This window comes from Leptonychotes weddellii, chromosome 4 (assembly GCF_054177405.1).
Source record: "Leptonychotes weddellii isolate Sample4059 chromosome 4, ASM5417740v2, whole genome shotgun sequence".
NCBI classification, from domain to species: Eukaryota; Metazoa; Chordata; class Mammalia; order Carnivora; family Phocidae; genus Leptonychotes; species Leptonychotes weddellii.
The window spans coordinates 51,962,352-51,968,282 of NC_138372.1; the positions used below are offsets into that span (position 1 = coordinate 51,962,352).

General features: G+C 38.3%; 1 non-coding gene across 1 annotated transcript; it reads right to left on the reverse strand.

Annotated features, from left to right (window-relative positions):
- Positions 1-3,290: 3,290 nt before the first annotated feature.
- Positions 3,291-3,397, reverse strand: LOC115944985 (U6 spliceosomal RNA). The gene has a single exon (XR_004079471.1). It is a non-coding gene; the product is annotated as a U6 spliceosomal RNA (small nuclear RNA).
- Between the last annotated feature and the right edge of the window lie 2,534 nt (positions 3,398-5,931).

Sequence of the window (5,931 nt, forward strand, 5' to 3'; positions counted from 1 at the left end):
CATTGATCATGTTGGAGTCTTTTTCATCTGCATGTGGTCACATGGAACCACCTGACCCAAGATAGTGCATTGTTAGATCATGGTTTCTTTTTATTATTTTTTCTCTGAAGCAAGAGCTTTCCCCCATCATATTAATGGAATCAGTTTTTATTTCAGTGTAATTCTTCTTTCACATAATTTAATGATTCTTGATAAATATGATTTTTTAACTATATAATTAAAAATAGTTTGGCTTTGGGGCACCTGGGTGGCTCAGTTGGTTAAGCGTCTGCCTTCAGCTCAGGTCATGATCTCAGAGTCCTGGGATCGAGTCCCACATTGGGATCCCTGCTCAGCGGAGAGCCTGCTTCTCCCTCTCCCTCTGCTGCTCCCCCTACTTGTGCTCTCTTGCTCTCTCTGTCAAATAAATAAAAAAAATCTTTAAAAAAAATAGTTTGGCTTTATACTATCACTAAGCAGATTTTTGTCATGGGGAGGGCTTGAATTTTGAATTCATTCAGGATTGGGTCCAAATGTCTCTACTATCATTCTCTAGTTGTGTGAACTTTGGCAGTTGCTCTAAGACTCAGTTTCCATTTGTTAAATGAAGATAATAGTATCTGTATCAAATGGGTATTGTGAGGATTAAATGTTCAAAGAATCTAATAACATGTAACATACCTGTCAGGTAGTAAAATTATCATATAAGAATGTTTTCAGCAGCAAGTAACAGAAGACCAACCCACATATACAGTAACTTAAACAAATAGGGTTCTATTTTTTTTTCCTGAAAAAAATGCTAAAGAAATATAATTGCTAACATTGGATGAGCTGCTCAGTAATGATGGCATAAACTCAGACTCTCAATTCTTTCTACCAGCCTTAACCATTACCTTTCATCCTCTGAAGTTGTTACCTCATGATCACAAGATGACTTCTGTACCTTCTGATTTCAGTTTTAAGAAGAAAGAAGGAAAAAAGAAAATGAATTTAAAAGTCTTCTCTTCAGGAGACTTAGTCTTTGTATTCAGAAATAGAATCCTTTGCTACCAAAGGACCTGTGTATAGATCATTGGCCAGAACTGGGTCACATCTTCCCCTTTAGGCCAATCAGTGGCCAAGGAAAATAAAATTACCATGATTTGTCACCTGGGCTAGAGCAAGGAGGGGTCTAGCCTATATGAGATAAAGAGATCTTTGCCAGATCCCTGAAACAATAGTGTTTTATCAGTCAAGTAAAAGGAAATGGGACCAGGGAAAAGGAGATGTTGGGTGGACCATGGAAAGTATCTGCCTTAGTAGTCATTCAACAAAGGCTAATTTTACTCTCCCCATACCTAATAAAAATGAATAAACTTATATAAATAAATTTGTGGTCAGTTTATAAGTCTTGATATTTAGTTTATGAAAATATGACCACTGAATCCAAACATACTATAGGATCTAGGAAGTTGCCCTTAAAATAGCTGGACTTTTAAGAAATAATCTTAATAATTTGGATCAGGTTTTTTAGCATGAATTCCAAAGAATGGATTTCAATCTAAATATTGGAAGAGACTAATAGCAACTGCTGAGCCACTTTCAAAGAATGCCGGTCTTGGCTAAAGACTTAGGTAATAGAACTATCTGGGAGGGTAGGATTTGCATTGGACCATTTCCCAGAATTGCATTAGTTAGGCACAGTAAATGGAGTAGGGGAGAGCTGGAGACATAGCTAAGTGTCAAGGACTGCCTCTTCTCATGTGGGAAGGTTGGACTCAATACCATTTCATTAAAGGTATATCCCAAGCCAAGATCTGACTCCTACTTACATTTCTAGGCTCAAATCTTACCACTCTCTACCCTACCACCTCTCCCTCTGCATCACAGCTCCTTACCTCCCCTGACACCATCACCAGGCTAGGTCCCCTGTCACAAACTGCCTGAGTGCCTGGTACATCCCTTTGTAGCACATACAACACTTGTAAATAAGTGATTGGTTACTTGTGTAGTTATGGTTCACTACCTCTCACCTAGTAGACTATAAGCTCCAATCCATAAATATTTTTTAACATGTGTATATAGAATGTACCAATTAAGAAATTTATCTGAAAATCCAAATATACTGACAAATTGGGGAGGAGGGAGTGAATTTTCACTTCATAAAATAATTTCCTGGAGGAGTTCTTTAAACATGGAGCTACTTTCAGGCATTTAAAATAGGATTTCATTTAGCAGAATTTGATTCACATTACTTTTCAAGAACACACACACACCCCTATCCCTATTGCAAAACCATAGGCTACAAACACACCCTCTCAATCCTTCATTTCCAGGCATGATCCAAAGCTAATTATGAAAAAAATATATTAAAAAGAAGGAGGGCAGGGAAGCGTGCTAGTTCTAGAATTCCAGCCCATGATTAACAAGGTACAATAATGGTGAGAAAGATCAAATGCCTCCTAGGGAAATTAGGATAAGATATGTGGCCCTAAAGTAATCATCTCCCACCCTTTCTTCTAACAGCGGGTTTGATTTTGATTTAGTTCTGGGGCGTAAGCCTGTTCCACAGAAGACTGGAATGGTCATTCCTCTCTGAAACAAGCCAGTTGGGCTGCTGGCCAAGCACGTTAGTGCCGGGAGGGTGGGTGGCAGTGGTGGTGGTGGTGGTGATGGAACATCCGGACCTGAGGAAAAATGATAACGGCTACTACCGGTTCCTGGAAGCTCATTGTAAAGTGCACTGGACTTGGATCACTTCTTTTAAACTTTGGACTCCTATCTACCACTTACTTTATAATTTTCAGAAATTCATTTTTTTAAATTTAAATTTGGTGTTCATCACATCACCCAATTACCCCATGCCCCCACCCGCCACCCCTCCAGCAACCCTTAGTTTGTTTCCTATAGTTAAGAGTCTCTCATGGTTTGCTGGTTTGTCTCCCTCTTTGATTACTTCCCATTCAGTTTTCCCTCCCTTCCCTTATGATCCTCTGCACTGTTTCTTATATCCCACATGTGAGTGAAACCATATAATTGTCTTTCTCTGACTTATTTCACTCAGCATAATACCCTCCAGTTCTATCCACATCAATGTAAATGGTAGGTATTCATCCTTTCTGATGGCTGAGTAATATTCCATTGTATATATATATATATAGCACATCTTCTTTATTTATTCATCTGTTGATGGACATCTTGGCTCTTTCCATAGTTTGGCTATTGTGGACATTGCTACTATAAACATTGGGGTGCATATGCCCCTTCAGATCATTATATTTGTATCTTTGGGGTAAATACCCAGTAGTGCAATTGCTGGGTTGTAGGGTAGCAAAAATATGGAATGCTTCATGAATTTGTGTGTCACCCTTGTGCAGGGGCCATACTAATCGTCTCTGTATCATTCCAATTTTAGTGTATGTGCTGCCAAAGTGAGCACTCAGAAATTCATTTGATCTCTTGTCATTCTGCAAGTGAAACAAATGATACCTGTTTTAATTTCCTCACAAAATAAAGCTCAAAGTAGAAGATGAATGTGAATATACTCTCTAAGACACTATAGAAATATGACATATATTTGTATTTATTTATATATTTCACATATATAGTTATATATGCTATATCTATTTACTTATATATTTCATACTTTGACTTCTATTTGTATTTATTTTGTTTAGATGAACATTTAGTTAGATCTATGCTCAGGATATAATGGTAGCTGAAAGGCCATCTAGTTCATCAAATTTGAGATTAAGAAAAGCCTTCTTGGAAAAAGAGAGGCCAAAGTTTCCTCTTAAAGAATGTAAAGTAATTGTGCAAGTAAAGTGGGATAGAGGAGTTCAGGGTATACCACACAGAGGCAACAGAATGAGCAAAACTAGAAAAACATCCAACAGTATCCAACAGTTGGTACTGGGAAGTAAAAGCAGTTTAGTATTACTAGATACAGGACTTAAGTCAGTGTCAAACAGTGAGGCTGGAGAATTACACAAAAGCCAGGTTATCTAGGGCATCCCATGCCCTACTCATGTGTTTGATCTATATTTATGGAGCACAAATGAACTACTTTAAGCAGAGGGATGGCATGGTCATATTTGTATTTTAAAAGGATCAGTCTGGAGGTAGCATGAAGGATAGATTTGAAGGGAACAAAACTGGAAAAGGAAAGTTAACTTAAGAAGCTAAACAGTAATTCTAGCCTGATGACAAGGCCTCAACTGGAGTAATGGTTGTGATGGAGAGTACGGAATAGATTCCCTGAATGTATGTGGCTTACGGAAAAGTTTTGCATTGGCAAATTTTGGTTACTGATTAAAGATGACAATAAAGAAGAAAAAAGTAAAAGGAAGTCCATAGTGAATCCAAGATCCATAAATTTTTCCTGGATAGATAGATAGAGGGATGGAGGGGTGGATAGATAGTTTGGGTATGTAAATGATGAAAAAGTTTGATTTGGTTCTGGACTTCATGAGATCCCAGAGATTTGATTTTGTTTTTATTCTCTTAAGTCTGATTACTCAGTCAAATTAGTCACTCATATACCAAAATCCCATGAATCCTATGGTGTACCAAACACTGTGCAGGGCTCTCTTGGGATATAAAGATGAATACTGTTCACTTCCTTCAAGAAATTTACATTCTTGGTAGAGAAACAAGACTTATAGATAATAACATAAGGCAGCCTGGGGGCAAACGATGTGTGTGGGAATGAGTGGTTCAAATCTTCAGATGTGAAAGAGATGGAATGGGGTGGCATGGGTAGCTTTATGTTGTATGTGCAACTTTAGGGGACCTGGAAGGGAAAAGACAACAGAGTCAGGTCAGAGGAGTGAGGAAGGAATTAATAGCAGGGAGAATGGAAGGAATTAAAGGGTGAGGGAACTGGCAGAGCTGTGTTTGAGGGTTGTAAGTAGGCTACTATGACTGGAGAAGCCCTCCTTCTCGTCTAGTCACATATGGGACATTCCAGGTGGTCCAGCCTTTGCATGGTCCTCTTTGCTGTGTCATAGCAGACCTCTGCAGGGACCTATGGGATCTTCTAAATGTTGTAGCTGTCAAATCACTCACCTTTCTAATTGAAGTATAGGTGAGGGACTGGCTGTTGTTCAACCAACTACCTCAGAGATGACTCCTAAGACAGTTGAGAAAAAGCCCTGGTGTTCTAAAGATCTTACAGTTTGGAAACCATTGGTTTAGTTCAGTCTCAATTTTAGAGAAGGGAAAACTGGAACCCAGAGAAAGTATGAATTGTGCTTACGGCCACACACACTAAATATCTCTTAATTCGGTGGAGTTAAGCTGTGACAAGGCTGAACTGGAACAGTTTTTTTTTCTTTTTCTCTATTTTATTTAAAATGTTTTTAATTTAAATTCAGTTAATTAACATATAATGTATTATTGGTTTCAGAGGTAGAGGTCAGTGATTCATCAGTCTTACATAATACCCAGTGCTCAGTATATCACATGCCCTCCTTTATGTCCATCACCCAGTTACCCCATCCTCCCATCCCCCTTACCTCCAGCAACCCTCAGTTTGTTTCCTATGATTAAGAGTCTCTTACAGTTTGTCTCCCTCTCTGATTTTGTCTTCCTTTATTTTTTCCTCTCTTTCCCTGTGATCCTCTGTTTTGTTTCTTAAATTCCATGTATGAGTGAATTATCTTTCCTTGACTGACTTATTTCACTTAGCATAATACCCTCCAGTTCCATCCACATCATTGCAAATGGCAAGATTTCATTTTTTTTGATGGCTGAGTAGTATTCCATTGTATATATATACCACATCTTCATTATCCATTCATCTATTGATGGACATCTGGACCCTTTCCATAGTTTGGCTATTGTGCACATTGCTGCTATAAACATTGGGGTACAGGTGCCCCTTCAAATCACTACATTTGTATCTTTATGGTAAATACCCAGTAGAGCAATTGCTGGCTCATAAGGTAGATCTATTTTCAACTTTTTGAGGAA